The following is a 16,861-nucleotide window of genomic DNA, read 5'->3' on the forward strand; positions in this document are numbered from 1 at the left end:
AATTTTCTCTTGCTACTTGTACAAACCATCCTCCTGCTTTGGTGTCAGAGTGAGTTTCTGGAGCTGTTTGGAGCAGCTTCTTTGGTTCCAGGAACTTGTGATTTGTCTTCAGCAGGGGCCTCTCTAGTTCCTTCCCATCAGCTGAAGCTGCACTGAAATATCACCACATCCTAAATGCTCCAGAGATTTCCCTCCTCCACTGAACCACATCCACAACTGAAGGAAAGCAGACTCCACATTTCACCTACCACCACCCAGTTTGCCTCCACCTGCAGCAGAGACAAATAAAATGCTGCTGAACACCCAAACTTCCTAACATTTGAGTTTTACAAAACTCAATTTAGGTTTTAAAAAGTGCTGATGGCTACTTGAAGAAGCTTCTCTCTTCGTTTCAAAGTAGCTCTTCAAAGCACAGACATATTCTTTCTTTGGAGGCACTCAGGAATGTTTAAGGAGTTGGTATTTTGACTGCCATCCAGAACGGTGCTTTAATAACTGACCAATGTTATTAGGGCAAGTCTACACAAAGCTAAGCAGGAAAGTTATGCCGAGCTCAAACCTTCCGTGTATTTAAAGCACATTAGCTCAATCTCATTAACTTCCTGTGTGAATGAGCTCGTTGAGAAGGGGACTTAAATCCAGCTGAATGAGATGTTTAACAAAGGATCTCACAGCTTTCAAAAACTACAAGTTTGGTTAGTCAAGTTATTAACTGAGAGCTTAGTTAGGCTGTGATTCTAAACTAGAATAGCCAAAATCTGAGTGTTTCCAGCATCAGTCACCCTGAAAGATGTTTGATCAAAACACTGCTGGCCAAGCAGTTCCTCCTCATCTTTCACCCCATTACTCCCATTTTCTTGTTCCAAAAGGCAGCACTTTTGCCCAAATTCTGTGCAGTGCATTTGCCACCCTCCCGTGGGACCCCACCAAGGGACAGGGATGAGAAAAGGACACGGCAGGATGAAATTCCAGAGAAGCAGAAGGTGGGAGATGGCAATTTCCAGCTGGTTACCTGCACACAGAGCAGCACAGCCCCTGCTGGGAACTGGCACCTGCAGAGCTCTCCAGACTCAGGGAAAATAAAAATTAACTCCTGTCTCACTGCCCCTTCACAGGAGCTCAGCACACCTTGCCCAGTGCATGGCACACAGTAATTTGATTTAGAGTGCTATCGAGTCCTTACAGTCTCCCTGGGGAGAATTAATAATTTGGGCATTCCAATACCTCCCCGTTATTATGGATATTAATACACAGCTCGTTAAGCTCCTTCAGGGCCCTCAAAGCAACCTGAGCTCACACTGGGTTCTTTCTCAGCCTGCTTTGTACTTGGACTTGGCACTTTGATGAAAGCTCCCTTCTTTCCAAGACTTTAATCACATTAAAACAAAGGTGGAGTTAAGAGACTCATCTAGGAAAAATTCCATTTATTAAGTAAATCAAGGTAATGTGCCAATTTTTCAGCTCTGGATGTGAAGCTCCTTCCCAAAGGCTGAGGCATTCCTGTGGATCCTTTGGAAAGGGAACAGCATGAGCCCAGAAATCAATACAAACCCAGCAACTGATCCCACACTTGAGTTTTACACCCAGTTATCTATTAGGCCTGTCTGGAAATAAACACTTCCATTTAGCATAACTGATTAGGATGTGGAATAAATAAACTCTCAGAAACTAACCTAGATGCTGTACTTTTGTGCTCAAGATTTCTTAAAATCCTTTTTACTACATAAATATCATATAAATTTCTCCCATTTTAAAGATTAAAAGGAAAGTTTATGGATAAACAGAAAACAGCAAATACTTTTGAAATAGTATCTTTTTCTACAGTGAAGATGAAAAATTAAATTCTGTAATCTTTTAAGACACAAGTTAAGTTATTAACACCTGCAAACACAAGTTTTTAAGTTTCTTCTTTCATACAGCAGACACCAAATCAATTGAATTTTTGCAACCATCCCCAGCAGGCTGTGAACCCCAAGACAAACCTGCACGAAGCTCTGGGAAGCAGCTCCTGCAGCAGCAGCTGGAGGATGCAGACACACATCCATCCCCAGGAGCACTTTCCCCTCTTTTTATACTTGCCCATTGTGTAACTGCTCGTGCCCAATCCCAGCCCACGGTTCCACAAGGTGGGGCAGGAGGAGCCCTGGACACTCTGCTTACTCCTGGGTTACTCCTCCTTTACTCCACGCCTCCTGTGGGTTACGCAAAGCAGGCGGGCCCGGGAGCTTCAGCTTGGCCACAAACTCCAGAGTAACTCCTGGGGAGAACAGCCAGCCAGAGCCTCCAAACACAACTGGCACAAATATTTACATGCCTGGCTGCAACAGCTGGAGTCGGGATGGGGATTTTCTGCGAGTGTTTTTCCATCAGCCTCCCTTGTGCAACTTGCACAGACATGTTTTTATCAGTAACTGAACACGTTTTTGAGAGGTCCCAGAGCTCTTCCCTAAGGTAAGGTCAGTGATCCACGAGCTCACTGGGAACTGAAACACACCAGGACTCGTGCTGGGCTCAACCACTTCCCCAGTGGAAAATGCTGAGTAATGATGAGCACAGGGCAAAGTGAGATGGAAAGGGAGGAAGGAGAAGAAGTGAAAGACTTGAAACAACAAGAAAAACAACAAAAAAAATAAATAAAGGTTGCCAAGCACTGGAACAGGCTGCCCTGGGAAGTGGGTGAGTCCCTGTCCCTGGAGGTGTGTAAAAGCCATGGAGATGTGGCATTCAGGGCATGGTTTAGTGGTGGACATGGCAGTGCTGGCTTAATGGCTGGACTTGATCTTAGAGGCCTTTTCCAACAGAAACAAATCTAGGACTCTAGAATTGCTTCCCATGGATCTCCTCCTTGCCCCACTCCCTTTCTGTGGGAGCACAGGGCTGCCTAAGGCTGCCCTTACACTCCTGAACATCACTTTGTAATTTGGCACATCACAGCCCCTGCCTCAAGCTGCTAAGGTTTTCATCCCCACCCCTATCCCCCAATTCCCTTTTCAAAGGATTAATGAGACATCATCATCATCCTACAACTGATACTGAAGCCACAACCAGAACAGGCCACCACAAAGCAGCACCCAGGGAGCAGCTTCTGCCCCAATTTACCAGCACCAACTCCACCCCTTGCACCCAGCTGAGAGAGGGCCAAGAGCACCGAGCTCAAGGGCACAAGGATGAGCTCACTGTACCTGAAACACCCTGTTTGCACCCCAATGTGTGCAGGCAGGGACAGGCTCCATCCAGTTCCCTAAAGTCCATCCAGCCTGAGCAGGGCAGGGTTAACTGGGAGCTGGAGCCTGAGCAGGGCAGGGTTAACTGGGAGCCTGAGCAGGGCAGGGTTAACTGGGAGCCTGAGCAGGGCAGGGTTAACTGGGAGCCTGAGCCTGAGCAGGGCAGGGTTAACTGGGAGCCTGAGCAGGGCAGGGTTAACTGGGAGCTGGAGCCTGAGCAGGGCAGGGTTAACTGGGAGCTGCTGCCTGAGCAGGGCAGGGTTAACTGGGAGCTGCTGCCTGAGCAGGGCAGGGTTAACTGGGAGCTGCTGCCTGAGCAGGGCAGGGTTAACTGGGAGCTGCTGCCTGAGCAGGGCAGGGTTAACTGGAAGCCTGAGCAGGGCAGGGTTAACTGGGAGCTGGAGCCTGAGCAGGGCAGGGTTAACTGGGAGCCTGAGCCTGAGCAGGGCAGGGTTAACTGGGAGCTGGAGCCTGAGCAGGGCAGGGTTAACTGGGAGCCTGAGCCTGAGCAGGGCAGGGTTAACTGGGAGCCTGAGCAGGGCAGGGTTAACTGGGAGCTGGAGCCTGAGCAGGGCAGGGTTAACTGGGAGCCTGAACCTGAGCAGGGCAGGGTTAACTGGGAGCTGGAGCCTGAGCAGGCAGGGTTAACTGGGAGCCTGAGCAGGGCAGGGTTAACTGGGAGCTGGAGCCTGAGCAGGGCAGGGTTAACTGGGAGCTGGAGCCTGAGCAGGGCAGGGTTAACTGGGAGCCTGAGCAGGGCAGGGTTAACTGGGAGCCTGAGCCTGAGCAGGGCAGGGTTAACTGGGAGCCTGAGCCTGAGCAGGGCAGGGTTAACTGGGAGCCTGAGCCTGAGCAGGGTAGGGTTAACTGGGAGCCTGAGCAGGGCAGGGTTAACTGGGAGCCTGAGCAGGGTAGGGTTAACTGGGAGCTGCTGCCTGAGCAGGGCAGGGTTAACTGGGAGCTGCTGCCTGAGCAGGGCAGGGTTAACTGGGAGCTGCTGCCTGAGCAGGGCAGGGTTAACTGGGAGCCTGAGCAGGGCAGGGTTAACTGGGAGCTGCTGCCTGAGCAGGGCAGGGTTAACTGGGAGCTGCTGCCTGAGCAGGGCAGGGTTAACTGGGAGCTGCTGCCTGTCCCGTGCAAAGCTCCTCATTCATCCCTCACTCAGATCCATGGGAGGATTCAAGGATCTCCAGCAATTCCTTTGTGCAGTGTGTGCACACAAACCCACAGGATGTTCCAGCCTTTAATCCCTGCTGCAAGGAGATGTTGAGAAGTTTCCCCCTTCGTTCACTCCTTTTTCAATTATTAAATCCTTTCCTCCTTCCTTCTAATTCCAAATGTTTTCATAAATAGAAATATCTTAATTTCAATGTAAAGAAATTTTAGAGCCTATAACACAAACATCACCAAACCTTAAGACCACAAGATACCAACTGCTGTACCCAGACTGGCTGAAGATCACTCATCTGTAACATTTTAAGGAACATGCTGGAATTTTTTTTTAGATTCAAGGTGTCTGATGTACTCACAGGCAGCTACAGGACTGAGTGATCAATGGCAAGAGGAAAACCTCAGGTTATGAAAGAAGTAAGCCATTTGTTTTTTTACTCCAATGTCCAACTATTGTTCAATCCAATGGTATTTTTAAATAGTTGGATTAAACAATGCCAGGGACTCAAATACTTCTTGCCCTGAATATCTCAGTTCAAAGTATAATTGAGTTCAGTGCAATTAAAATTCTAAAGTATGCAATCAAAGACTTGTCTATTTACCTTGCAATTAAAACTAATCGCTCCAAAATTCATCAGCAGTGAGTGGAGAATTTCATAATGATTTCAATGATTTCATCATTCGAACAATTTATTTCTGATTACTCTGCATTTACACTAAATCCAAATAAACCACCTGCTAATCTGGGTACCTCCACTTCAATCCAAGGTTGATGTTGGGACAGATCCAAGCTGCCTTGCTGGGTTACAATTCCTGCAGGGAGCAGGGACTGGAATCACTGCCACACTCCAGGAGAATGCCAATTCAAAATGTAACTCCAATCTCTCAAGCACTGGGATACTGCACAGGGCAGCTTCATGTTCCAAACTGGTGTGGAAGGCAGCTGGGAATAAACAGCTGAGAGCTGTGTGTAGCTGCACTTTACTGTGGGAGGGGAATCAGAGGAATTGTCTCACTTTGCTTCAGCCTGGGGAGCTTGGTCATGATGGTCTGACACAGCTACTCATCAATTTTATACCTGCTTCATGTCTGAAATGCAAACTGCTGGAAGCATTTTTACTGCTTGGAAATGTTACTCCTAGGAGGAGTTCACTTTGATTATTATGAGAAAATCCAATTTTCTGCCTTCTTCTCAGATACTCAAGTGTTCAGTCCAAGGATGAACCAACACTTCTGAGCCAAATTCTGTTTGTTCTTGGACACACATGAGTAAACTACTGACAATGTTCCCAGCTGAAATATTTATTCTGAGGATTTATTCTCTGCCATTTTGCAGCACTCAGGCAGGAAAAAATCCTTCTCTGAAGTCCCCTATTCCTCCTACACAGGGGTGGCACACAATGGTTATGTCCCATCACCAAAATGACAATAATGTAACCCAGGTGCTGCTAACAAAAATCCCTCCCTTGAACCTTGATTAAGAGCAAGAAAAAAGCCCAAAAGGAAGAGGGATGCAGTCAGTTTCCCTGCAGGAACATCCTGTTTCATCCAGAGGGTGAGGTGGAGGAGGCCTTGTTTCTGACAGCTCAATGAGCCCCCTCACTACATTTTTGTAGCCATCTCCTAATTTAAGTATTCTTCCTCCCAAAGCCACAGCAAATACGTGATCTTTTACATCAGCTTATTTAATCAGCAGCCTCCCATGAACATCCTCCAGAACACACTTAACATAATACAGCAAACACAGAAAACAGCATCACACACCAGCACAATAAATAGATCCACCCACAACTGGGAACAGCAGAAAGCCTCAGCTATTAAGTTTGATCTTAGAGGGATGTTTATAAATTCACTGAATTATGAATTCCTTGAAAAAGCACTTACCAGAATATGAAAACACCTACTTGCCCTTCCCCAGTGCTGACTCAAATTGACACCAAGAATTACTGGAACTGCTCTGAAAGCTGCCCAGGTAATTCAGGGAGCAATGCCCAGTCCTGGCTCCTGCCCCTGAGAGTGTCCTTGTACCTGGCTGAAGCCACAAACCCCTCTCTCCCAGAGGGAGGACACCTTGGGGCAGTCCATGGCAAATGAATCCCACATTTCCAAGTGGACAATGCAATGCTTTGTGGCCAAAATTCTGTTCTTAAATCCCTAACTCGTCTACAGCCTGTATTATTAAGGTATTAGAACTTTTCCTTCAACTGTGTATTTTTGAACCCAGGATCTGAGAAGTACATCAAAGCAAATACAGAGTTCTGTGTAAAAAGGTAATTACAAGATGGAAGTGCCTTTAAGAACACATGTAGCTGACTTCTGGGCAAGAAATAAGGAATCATTGTCAAGAAAGAACAACAAAAGAATAGTGAAGCCAAAGATCAAAACACTTCCAAAATTCCCGGGGAAGGAATGTGCTTTTTGGGACCTGTTATTGTAGTCACCCTGCTCATAAACGAAGTCAGACTCCTTTCCTGGAGCTCCAGGTACTCCTGTAAATAATCAAAGAAAAGACAGAAGCAAAGCCTGGCCAACAGAGCAGGGCAGAGGTAGGAGAACATTAACGAGTCATGTATTCCCAGATTACCCTTAACACATCATTACCTTCATGTATTCCCAGATTACCCTTAACACATCATTACCCTCATGTATTCCCAGATTACCCTTAACACATCATTACCCTCATGTATTCCTGGAATCCCCATCCCTGGCAGTGCCCAAGGCCAGGGCTTGGAGCAGTGGGAGATGTCCCTGCCCACGCAGGGGTGGCACTGCAGGGGATTTGAGGTTTTTCCCATCCCAACCCACTCCGTGCCCAGGAAAACAGACCGAATTTGACACATCAGTTACCAGTTAGTTTGCACACTTATATTTTAGCTTTCTCTCCCCGTTTTTGTGACTGCCAATGGTTTCAAAAGGGTGGACTAAAACTGTACAGAAAGATCCAGCAGGCTGTGCAAAGAACATGGAAAGCTTTAGCCAGAGCTACTGTTACTTTAATTTTCTAAAGGCAAAACACTTCTGAGCCAAATAATTTGTTTATAGTTTTTCATTCAATATAACATTTGCTTAGATGCCTAAAAGTCACCCTGCATTACACAGGGAGCAGCCAGGCTGAAAACTCCAGCTGCAAGACTAAATGCTTTAAGAGCTGGAGGGGGAAGAGAGCTGATATCCATAGTTTTGGTCAGCGATTTGGGATCTTGTTCACAGCTCAGTAATTCACAGCCCAACTGCTCCAGCAGCCACAACTCCTCCTCCCACCAATCTCAGCCCCCTGCATCCGAAATGAAAAAAAAGCCCTTTTAATCTTCAAAGCATGGCCACAAGTCAATCTCAACTTAGCACACTTTTTAATTTTCTTTTTAATTATCCAGTTGGGAGAGTTATGCCCTTCTTGCCCAGTGACCTTTCACTCCTTTGAGATTACTTCAAAATCTTTCCTGGGAATAATCAGTGAATTTCCACCCCTTACAGAGGAAAGGTTCCAAGGCTCCCAAGGCTGAGTGTGACCCTGCACGTGCAGGAATCTCTGCTGTGCTCCCAGGACAGGATGCTCTGGTTCCAGGAGTGCAATCCCAGCACAGCTGCCTGACCCCATTCTGGGGTTTGGGGTCCTGACCTGGAGCCAAAGCAGCAGCAGAAGCTTCCTGCTGGAGCTGGCACAAGGCAGGGCACAGGCAGAGCATCTCTTGGTGTCACAGAGCAAGAACAGATGCCCTCACTGACTCTACCAGCAACAATAAATGCTGATATTGCCACCAAGAACTGGTGCCCAGCTGTTTGCCCCAGGAGCTTTGGTACCAAGCACAGCTTGGTTTCCCACAGCCACTGGGGAAAAATTAAATCATGATTGCCATTAATGATATTTAAGCCAAACCAGCACTCCTTACTCCCTGCCCACGTACCAAACAACTGTAAGCAGCCCTGGGTTTGATTCCCACATGTTAAGCCAACTAATTACTAATTTATTAATTTCATAACAAGCCTGGCAGTGTTTCAGTGCTCAGCCAGCCCTGCTGGGTGACTCCCCTGCTGCTGTTTCAGGCAGGCTCAGTGAAAACAGCTCCTGCCCAGCCACCAGCACTGACCTCCTCAGAAATGTGCATTTATTGGTCCCTCCACCCTCTGAAATCATTGGGGACAGTCCAAGGGGACAGGACTTGCTGGAGCCCAGCTGCCACCTCACCCCTGTGTCACACACCACATCACCAGGCTGAGATGGGGGATGTCACTCCAAAGCAGTGGCTTTGAAGACTTCCCTCCCTGTGTAAGCAGGTAATTAAGAATGCATTAAATAGAAATTAATGCATTAAATATCCCCATGAGCAACAGAATTGGTAAAGAAGGTTAAGTGGCTTCTCCAAGTGAAGGGACACAAATGGAACAGTGGGTTTAACACCCAACTGGTTGCTCAGGAAAAGCACAAATTACAGTATCTTCAGAGTTCACACTACTTACAATAATATTTATACCAACTGTGGGTTACTGAAGGAAAACTTCTTGGTTTAGGGAAGACTTTTTAAAAAAGTACTTAGGCAAAATTTAGTAGAAGAAACCTATATTTACCTTCAGTAAACCTCTTTGTGATTTCTACCAGTAAACCAATCCTTTTTTAACCAACATACTGCGGGTTTAATATTCTGCCTTAATGGCTTCTTCATCTTCAGGGCTCTTTGGCAGATGTGTTTCAGCACTGCTTTTAACAAAATAATCTCAATTATTCTTACTTAATTGGCTTCAGATAAATGCAAGACTTCTTAGCTGCTGCTATTTGAAGGAACAGCACTTCAGCACACATTTTGCCCTTTGAATAATTAGAAGAAAAGACCAATGCAGATGGAGTGTACCTAAGTGAGCTCCAAAATGGGGCTAATGCTGATCATAAAATCTTTACCAAACCCCAACAGCCAGGGAGGGGAGCTCAGACAGTGCTGTGGGTTCAGGCTCATTTATACTGAGAAACTGCATAGAAGGTTTAATTGACAGCTTTGCTTGGTTCTATTGTGGCTGATTAGGCATCTCCATGAAAAGCATTAGCTGTGTTTGATCCCCTCCAAAGCAGAGCAGCTCATTAGCAGGGGATGTTTACAGGAGCAGCAGCTCTTCCCCTGCTGCAGGAGGGGTTTTCACAGTCTGTTTTTATCAGGAGGATCATGACTCCAAAGCAGCCCAGCCTTCCACCCTTTGCCTTTCCTGGTATTTGCCAACAGGACAGATGGACAAGGAAAACATCTGACAGGACTACAATAAACCCCCAAGACTTGGGTATTAAAAAAAAAAACCAAAATACTCTCTCTCACCCGTATTTTTTTAAGCTTTAAAAGCATGTCCCAGTGAGGTGAAATAATTACAAATAATAAATGTCCAACAGGCTGAATAAAACAGACCAGAGCCCTGTGAAATTATATTGGTAATAATGACTGTGCTCAGCACAACCTCCCAAAATTCCACACACAAAATTAAATGGCACCCATGCAAATACATCCAATACCAGCAAATTACTGGTAATTGTTATTGTTCCCAGAGATGAAAGGACACAGAGCAGTATGAGAACACAGCAATTATTTCCTGCACTCTGAGCAGCCTATGAACAGAGACCTGCAGCTCCAATTTCTTGTCAGTCTCAATCCAAATTACTCTTTAGGCTTGGTCTTAATACAACAAAATGCTCATCAGGAAACTGTGATCTGCCAGCTTTTATCAAAAACTCCAATCTGTTAAAATATCATCAAGCAAATGCTGCTTGCATCAGCATTACCTTTCAGAAATAATTAATTCTGTACAAAAAAAAAAAAGAAAAAGAGAAGGGGAAAAAAAGCTGCTGTAACCTGTGAAGAGCTGGTGCTTTAGAGTTTGCAAAAACAAGGATGTGTTTCCTTTGCTTGGGTATGGTGAGGGTCTGGATACAGGATTTTCCACACAAAGGACAAGCAATAAACAGAGCAAAATTAGTTTTCTCCTGTCATAGTGATTCAAAGACTCCATAAAAATTGAAACCTTCCCACAGCAGAGTCCACTGAGTGCGATCAGCTCTGAGACTCCGAGCTCATTTCATTCAGCACACAAAAGCAAAGGTTGCTAATTTTGCAGTGCAGCACTTTATTTCCCCTCCAACCCCCTAAATAAAAAGTGAAAGTCATGACAGGGAGTCACGTGCCCGTTTTATGAGATCCTCTCCATGACCTTCAGTGCTGCTAAGAACATTTACACACAATTCCCTTTAAAAGCACAACACAGCAGCACCTGAGCTGAGCTTCAGGATGAAATTCAAGACACTCCAGGGTAAGTGAGAACAGCAGTTAAGGTCAAAAAAATAGGAAACCCTTCGGATGGTGGCTTCTGGGGTAGAAAACAGGATGAGAAAAAAAGAAAGCTGGGCTTGGTGGTCAAAGATTTCCAGCATGTCCTTGCCAATGCCAGCAGCAGATCCACAGGACTTCCAAAGGGCTGGGAGCCTGGGATAAATTCACATTAACCACCCCAGCACATAAACACAGCCGAGTGCTTCAGTGTTTAAGGCACTTTCCTATTAAAGCTGCACTTTGTTGTGTTAACTTTTACAATCTCACAAGTGGGTAACAGCCAGCAAACCACTAAAATCGACATTAATGCCCTGGGCTGCCATTTCACGGCCATGCAAAACAGGAATAAAGCCAATTAAAATGTGTCGCTCCACTGAGAGCCCGAAGTGCTCAAAGCTCCCAGCCGAGGTTAATGCCCATGAATGTCAGTGCATGAGCCCCCCTGAAAGTGCTTTTCACTTATTTCCCACCACCCTGCATTCCCAAAATGCTTCAGCCAACTGCTAGAATGGCTGGAGCCCTGCAACAGTTCGATTGAAATAAAAATTCCGACAATAAACTGGGGGACATGGGGCCATTCAAAATCAGTTGGGTGACTCACGTTTCCCAAACAGTCAAAACCAAAAATCGGTGAGTCAATCCCTCTTTCATCATTGTACTCATTTGAGACCCATTCTTCAAGCAGTTTTACTCTAAAGTGAGCATGAAGTGGGTGACAATTCCAACAGTCCCTTTTATCAGGAAGGGCACAGGCTGGTTTAACCCAAACCCGCAGAAAGCAGGTGGGTTGTTGTTTTCAGAGCACACAGAGCTTAGAAAGCTCAGACACTGTGGGACAACTCTGCTCCTCCACCACAACAACTGGACTCCTCTGCTCCTAAAAATACAACTATCAGACAAAGCTTGTTTTCTCAGGCACTTTGCTGACGCAAGTCCAAGATCAAAACATTCCTGGTTCAGAGGACAGAGATGTATCTGCCTCCAAAACAGGCAGCAAAAATCCAGCCATGCTATGCCCCCAAGGTGCCTGAGACACTCTTAAAAACACACATCGATTTATTACTGCTTAGTAAAGTAAGTTTTGAAGGAAGAATAAAATATTCTGCTTGCCTGAATGTGTTGAGAAAGAGCTCTGGAAATTCCCTTTCAGCAAGAAAGAATAAATTTTATTCTCTCTTGAAGCTGCTGTTTAAAAGTAATATTAAAATGAAATAAGTAAAGGGCAGACACTTGGATGTTAAGTGCATTCCCTGCCCCCGTCCCCTTCTTAACCAGCACTTGCATCTTCTGGCCTGGGAACTGAGACACGGGGAGATTGAGATAATTGAATTTCTAATTATAAACTCATTAAAATACTAGTTTTACAGTTACCTCGAGCCCAGCCATTCCTCAGCAAACAATCAAACGGAGCTCTAGAATGGGAACACGGAGCACTTCAATCCACTCCCAGCGGGGAAACACCCAACCCGCTGCTTTGGGCACAGCCTGGTGGCCAATTCATCCTTCCCAAAAAACCATCCCAGAGCCAAGGGAAGAGTCACAGCTCCCAGGCTGAGGGTGACTCACTGCAGACGGGGCTGATGACAACACTGGGGACCACAAAACACACGCTGGTCCCTCTGCAGAGCCCGGGAGCCGCGTCCATGGCCGGGCACGTGGCGTTCCCCATGGCGCACACACTCCCGGGGCTTGGCCGGGAATAATGCGAGTGGAAGGGATGAAATTACAAAAGGAGACTTCTGAGTTACAAGTCCAGTCCTCCTTCCTCCTCTCTTTCCCCACCAAGTGCCAGCGATGTCTCAACACCCCAACTGCCTGTCCAAGGAAGTAGCTCTGCTCCTTTCCGGGCCAAATTGCCGTGGCAAGAAATCCCCATGTAGCTTCATCTCCAACAGAAAAACATTCAAACAGCAAACATTGCCTTCCCACAACCTGAAAACAGCCAAACATCATCAGATTTCTTTCCTGCCCTCAAAGAAATCCTGTCCTGAAACAGCTCATAACAACTAAAAACATCTGTCCATAAAGCAAATGTGCTCCCAAGTACTGACAGCAATATTTAGTGCACCCCACAAAGCTGGCTGTGTCTGAACACACTTCACCCCCGGGAAGGCTGGAGAACACAGCAAGAACTTTCATTTATTTCTTTTACTCCTGCCTTCACTACATCAGGATGCTTGTCTCTTACTCATCCTGACTGTCAGTATTGTCTTCCTGCAGCTTTTAAGTAAAATAACCCCCACAGTAACTGTTTTCAGGCCATGTCATGAGCATTGAAGCCTCATAAATAACACTTGATATAAATAGATTTTCCAGCAACACATCAGCTCCAATGGAAGTAGAAGGGTAGTCTACAGCCATCTGCATTTTATCCTTTAAGGATAAACACATGAAGAAGTGTTTGCAAGAAAAATAAATCTATTGAAGAAATGGTCCTACAGAAACTTCTGGGGCTTGAGATTTCTTACGTGGTTCACACAGAGACGTTGACAGGAGCAGCTACAGCAGAACAAGATCTTCTCAGAAGAAATCCTTCCCTGGGAGGGTGGGCAGGGCTGGCACAGGGTGCCCAGAGCAGCTGGGACAGGGGGAGGTGTCCCTGCCATGGCAGGGGTGGCACTGATGGGCTCTGAGGTCCCTCCAATCCAAACCATTGCAGGATTCCATCACCTTCCTACTGACACCAGTTTGTGGTGGGAACAGCTCCCAGCTGCCTCCCCCTGCCCTCAGCATCAGGAGAGGTTTAATCGCTGCTGCTCAGACCAGTCTTGAGAGCAGCTTAGCAGCCAATTCTGGAGGAATCCATACCGACAACGCCTGGAGTTTCACCCATTTTCCTTTCAATGGTCTCCAATCAACTTCCACAACACAACAAAGCCACTGTCACAGCTCCCCTGGACACCCCACCATGCAGAGGAAGCTGGCTACACCAGGAAGAAATAAATCCCCAAACATACTGACACAATCAAAGATAAAAAACTCGGTTTGATTTAAAAAACATTTAAAATAGGAACTGCATACAAATGCAGAATTTTTTTACAGGTTCTTCTTAACAAACGTGGGGGAAATCCAGAGTCAACGTTTTCTGTTAGGAAAAATCCAAACCTCAAGCACTGCCATTATCTCAAGCTTCTCCCGAAGATGTCTCCAACCAAGTAATAGCAACAAAGAAATTATCTGTATTTCTCCACTGGAATTCGACTGTTAGACGACCTCATGAGACAGAATTCTCATATCAGCAAGGTTTAAATACACCCACACACCACATTCTATGGATTTATGGAGGTACACTCAGGTCTGCCTGGGCTCGGGGAGGGCAAAGAGCACAAAAATGCCCCGAATAGATCTGGCTGCCACAGAAATGAAAGGTTTTGTGGGCTAACCCCTGATGGAGCTGCCATCCCCGGGAGTCCCAGCGCCAGGAGCTGCTTCAGTTGTTGATATCTCTCAAGGAAACACCCATCAGCTCGCAGCCCAAATCCTCCCAGTTTTGAGGAGCTGCTTTTATTTCCCATTTATTTTCAAGCTGAAAATGCTGAAGAAGCAACAGGCCCGTGCTCTGAACCTGATTCCCATGCTGCTCCTTCCATCTGCTGAGAGCTCAGCAGAGCTAAGCCCGGCTCAGGGCAGGGCTTACAGCCCAGTGACAACTCTGAGATGCTCCTCAACCATTTGAGTTCGGCTTGTTAAGCCACAGTGGGAGCACAACCCATCCCTGAGAACCCCAACGCGACCTCCTCTTGTCCCCAGGGCACTGACAAGACATTTTCAAGTCTTCTTCCCATCTTGGCTAAGCCAAAGGCATGTTTAAATCCATGATAAAAATCTCAGGGCTTGTTTAACCTCCTTGCTAGCCCAAGGTTGAATTTGTTTCGGTGCATCTCCATGTTAACACTGCTCTGATTTCAAGCTATCTGGATCATGACTGGAAGCCAGGAGAAGGGGTACAAGAGCTCATCAACTAATCCAATTGTTCCACATATCTCAGGATTATTTTCCAGTTTTCTAACCTGAGCTACTTGTTGCAATAATCCTTTATCTACACTGAAATCAACAGAAGACCAAGGTGTGCAGTTAAGCCTGGCTCAGGCACGGTGCAGCCCATCATTCCAGCATTTGTTCTGCTTCTCCACTTTGTTTTACTCCACCTGCCAGGAAAAACACTACCCAAACCAGCTCTTTATTTAAGCTTAAACTGGGTAATTTAAAGCCTCCTCAAGCCTAGCAGCACTACACTGCAGTGAGGGCACACAGACATATTAAGCTCCCTGTAAATACGGAGCATTTGGTGTTTTTATTGAAAATTAAAGCTCATCAGCAACAGTGAGCCTGGCATTTACCTATCACTGAACTCACACCAAGAGTCAGCTGCATGTGGGAAATGACAAGGCAGAAAAAATTAACAGGCCAGGTCTTTACCTTGTCTTAAACACCTCGGGGGATTTCCCTTCCCTGCCAGAATCTTCCACGGTCTGCTGCTGCCTTGGGGGTCAGCGCAGCCCGCACTCACCTGGCCAGGAGAGCCCCAACCTGCCTCAAGGGCTGCTCTTCCCTGCCTTCAAAATGACAGCGGCGGCTCCAAAATGAATGGAACGGGAATAAAGCTGTAATGCCTCTGCCTCATTCCCAGCTTTTATGGAAAAAAAGGCAAAAAAACATTAATAACGGGAATATATGATGGTGGTTAGTCCTTATTTTAGGAAATCTAATAGGCTTACAAGCAGCTTTGTTTGGGCGTTTTTCCCGAACATCACTTCTTTCTAGCCAAAATGTACCTTAAAACAAAAGAAAACCACACAGGATATCGAATGGGGCTTGCAAGTTAAAATCAGAAAGCCGAAATATTTACTGCCTCAATGTACACTGAAAAATGAGGGGGAAAAAAGGCAAATAAATAATTTTAAAAGGTGGGGGGGGGGAAGCTTTAAAGCACATCACGAGAACGGGATCAAGGAAGAGCGAGGCCACCCCTTCAGGACCAGGGGAGAATTAACCTGCATTTCTCCATCCCATCTGCAAGCTTACGGCTCTGCCACCCATTTTGTTTCAGATTAACGGAAAAAAAAAATAATTAAAATAATGACTTCAGCGGCACAGAGAGAAGACCCCACCCGGGGATCGACGCCCGCCCGGTGCTGCTCGCCGCGCAGGTGACCCCGCCGCAGGTGCCACCCCCGGCCCCTTCCCCATCCCTTGGAGACGATGCCGAGCCCGAAAAGGGCGGCGCGGAGCACAGGGAAGGGTTTATTGAACCCCCAAATGCGAGATGAAAGGGAGAGGATGAGCGCAGAGGTGCGGGCGGCGCGGCCAAGGTGAACCGCGGCCGGCTAACATGGTGGAGGCTGCGGGGAGCAGCGACCCCCGGCCCGCGGCAGCGAGGGGCGAGCCGCGGCTGTGCGGGGCGGGCACGGAGCTGACACGGGCGGGAGGCTGAGGGGAGAGCGCGGCGGGGAGAACGCTGAGGGGAAAGCGCTGAGGGGAGAGCGCGGCGGGGAGAACGCTGAGGGGAAAGCGCTGAGGGGAAGCGCCGCGGGGAGAACGCTGAGGGGAAAGCGCTGAGGGGAAGCGCCGCGGGGCTGCTCCCTCAGGGCGGGCGGCGGCGGCAGCAGGACGGCGAGGACGGGCTCACCTGCCATGGCGGGCTGAGGGCGGCAATGGCGCTGGGGGCTGCGGCTCCGCTCCCCTCGGTCTCCGCGGCGAGTGCGGCGGGGCCGGGCGGCCCCGGCAGGCAGAGCACGGGGCGGGACGGGCCCCGCTCCGCCCCCCACAAGATGGCGCAGCCCGGCCCCGCTCCCTCAGCGCTCGGCCGCCATGGCGGCCCCCCGCTCGGCGGGGAAACAGCCTCTGCTCCCTGAGGGAGAAGCCTCCAGCGCAGGGCTGTGTTAACGCTGTGTGCATGAAGGACGCACATCGCGGAGTCACGGCATGGGGCAGGTGAAGGGAGCGCAATGGGGCGTCTGGTCCAAGCTGGCTGCGCAGGCAGGGGCAGCCCGCAGCACATGGCACAGGGTTGTGTCCAGAAGGGTTTGGAATATCCCCGCTGAGGGATTCCGCAGCCTCTCTGGGCAATGCAGCACTGAGCAGGGAATGGCCGTGGCCTCAGGGATGGCAGAGCTCCAGGAGAGCTGGGACAAGGCGCTCAGGAACATGTGGGATTGTTGGGAT

General features: G+C 47.7%; 1 protein-coding gene across 4 annotated transcripts in view; it reads right to left on the reverse strand.

Annotated features, from left to right (window-relative positions):
- The window catches only part of SLC23A2 (solute carrier family 23 member 2), a 50,322-nt gene extending 33,859 nt beyond the window's left edge, over positions 1-16,463 (reverse strand). The window contains exon 1 of one of the 4 annotated variants that reach the window (XM_079329023.1): positions 16,326-16,463. The gene's annotated coding sequence lies outside the window, so the exon portion shown is untranslated. Of the gene's footprint in view, positions 1-1,982; positions 2,021-16,325 lie in introns of those variants that run through there. The other 3 variants (XM_079329025.1, XM_079329024.1, XM_079329027.1) reach the window with 3 other exon arrangements.
- Positions 16,464-16,861: the final 398 nt, after the last annotated feature.

Source organism: Erithacus rubecula (assembly GCF_903797595.1).
Source record: "Erithacus rubecula genome assembly, chromosome: 29".
NCBI lineage: Eukaryota > Metazoa > Chordata > Aves > Passeriformes > Muscicapidae > Erithacus > Erithacus rubecula.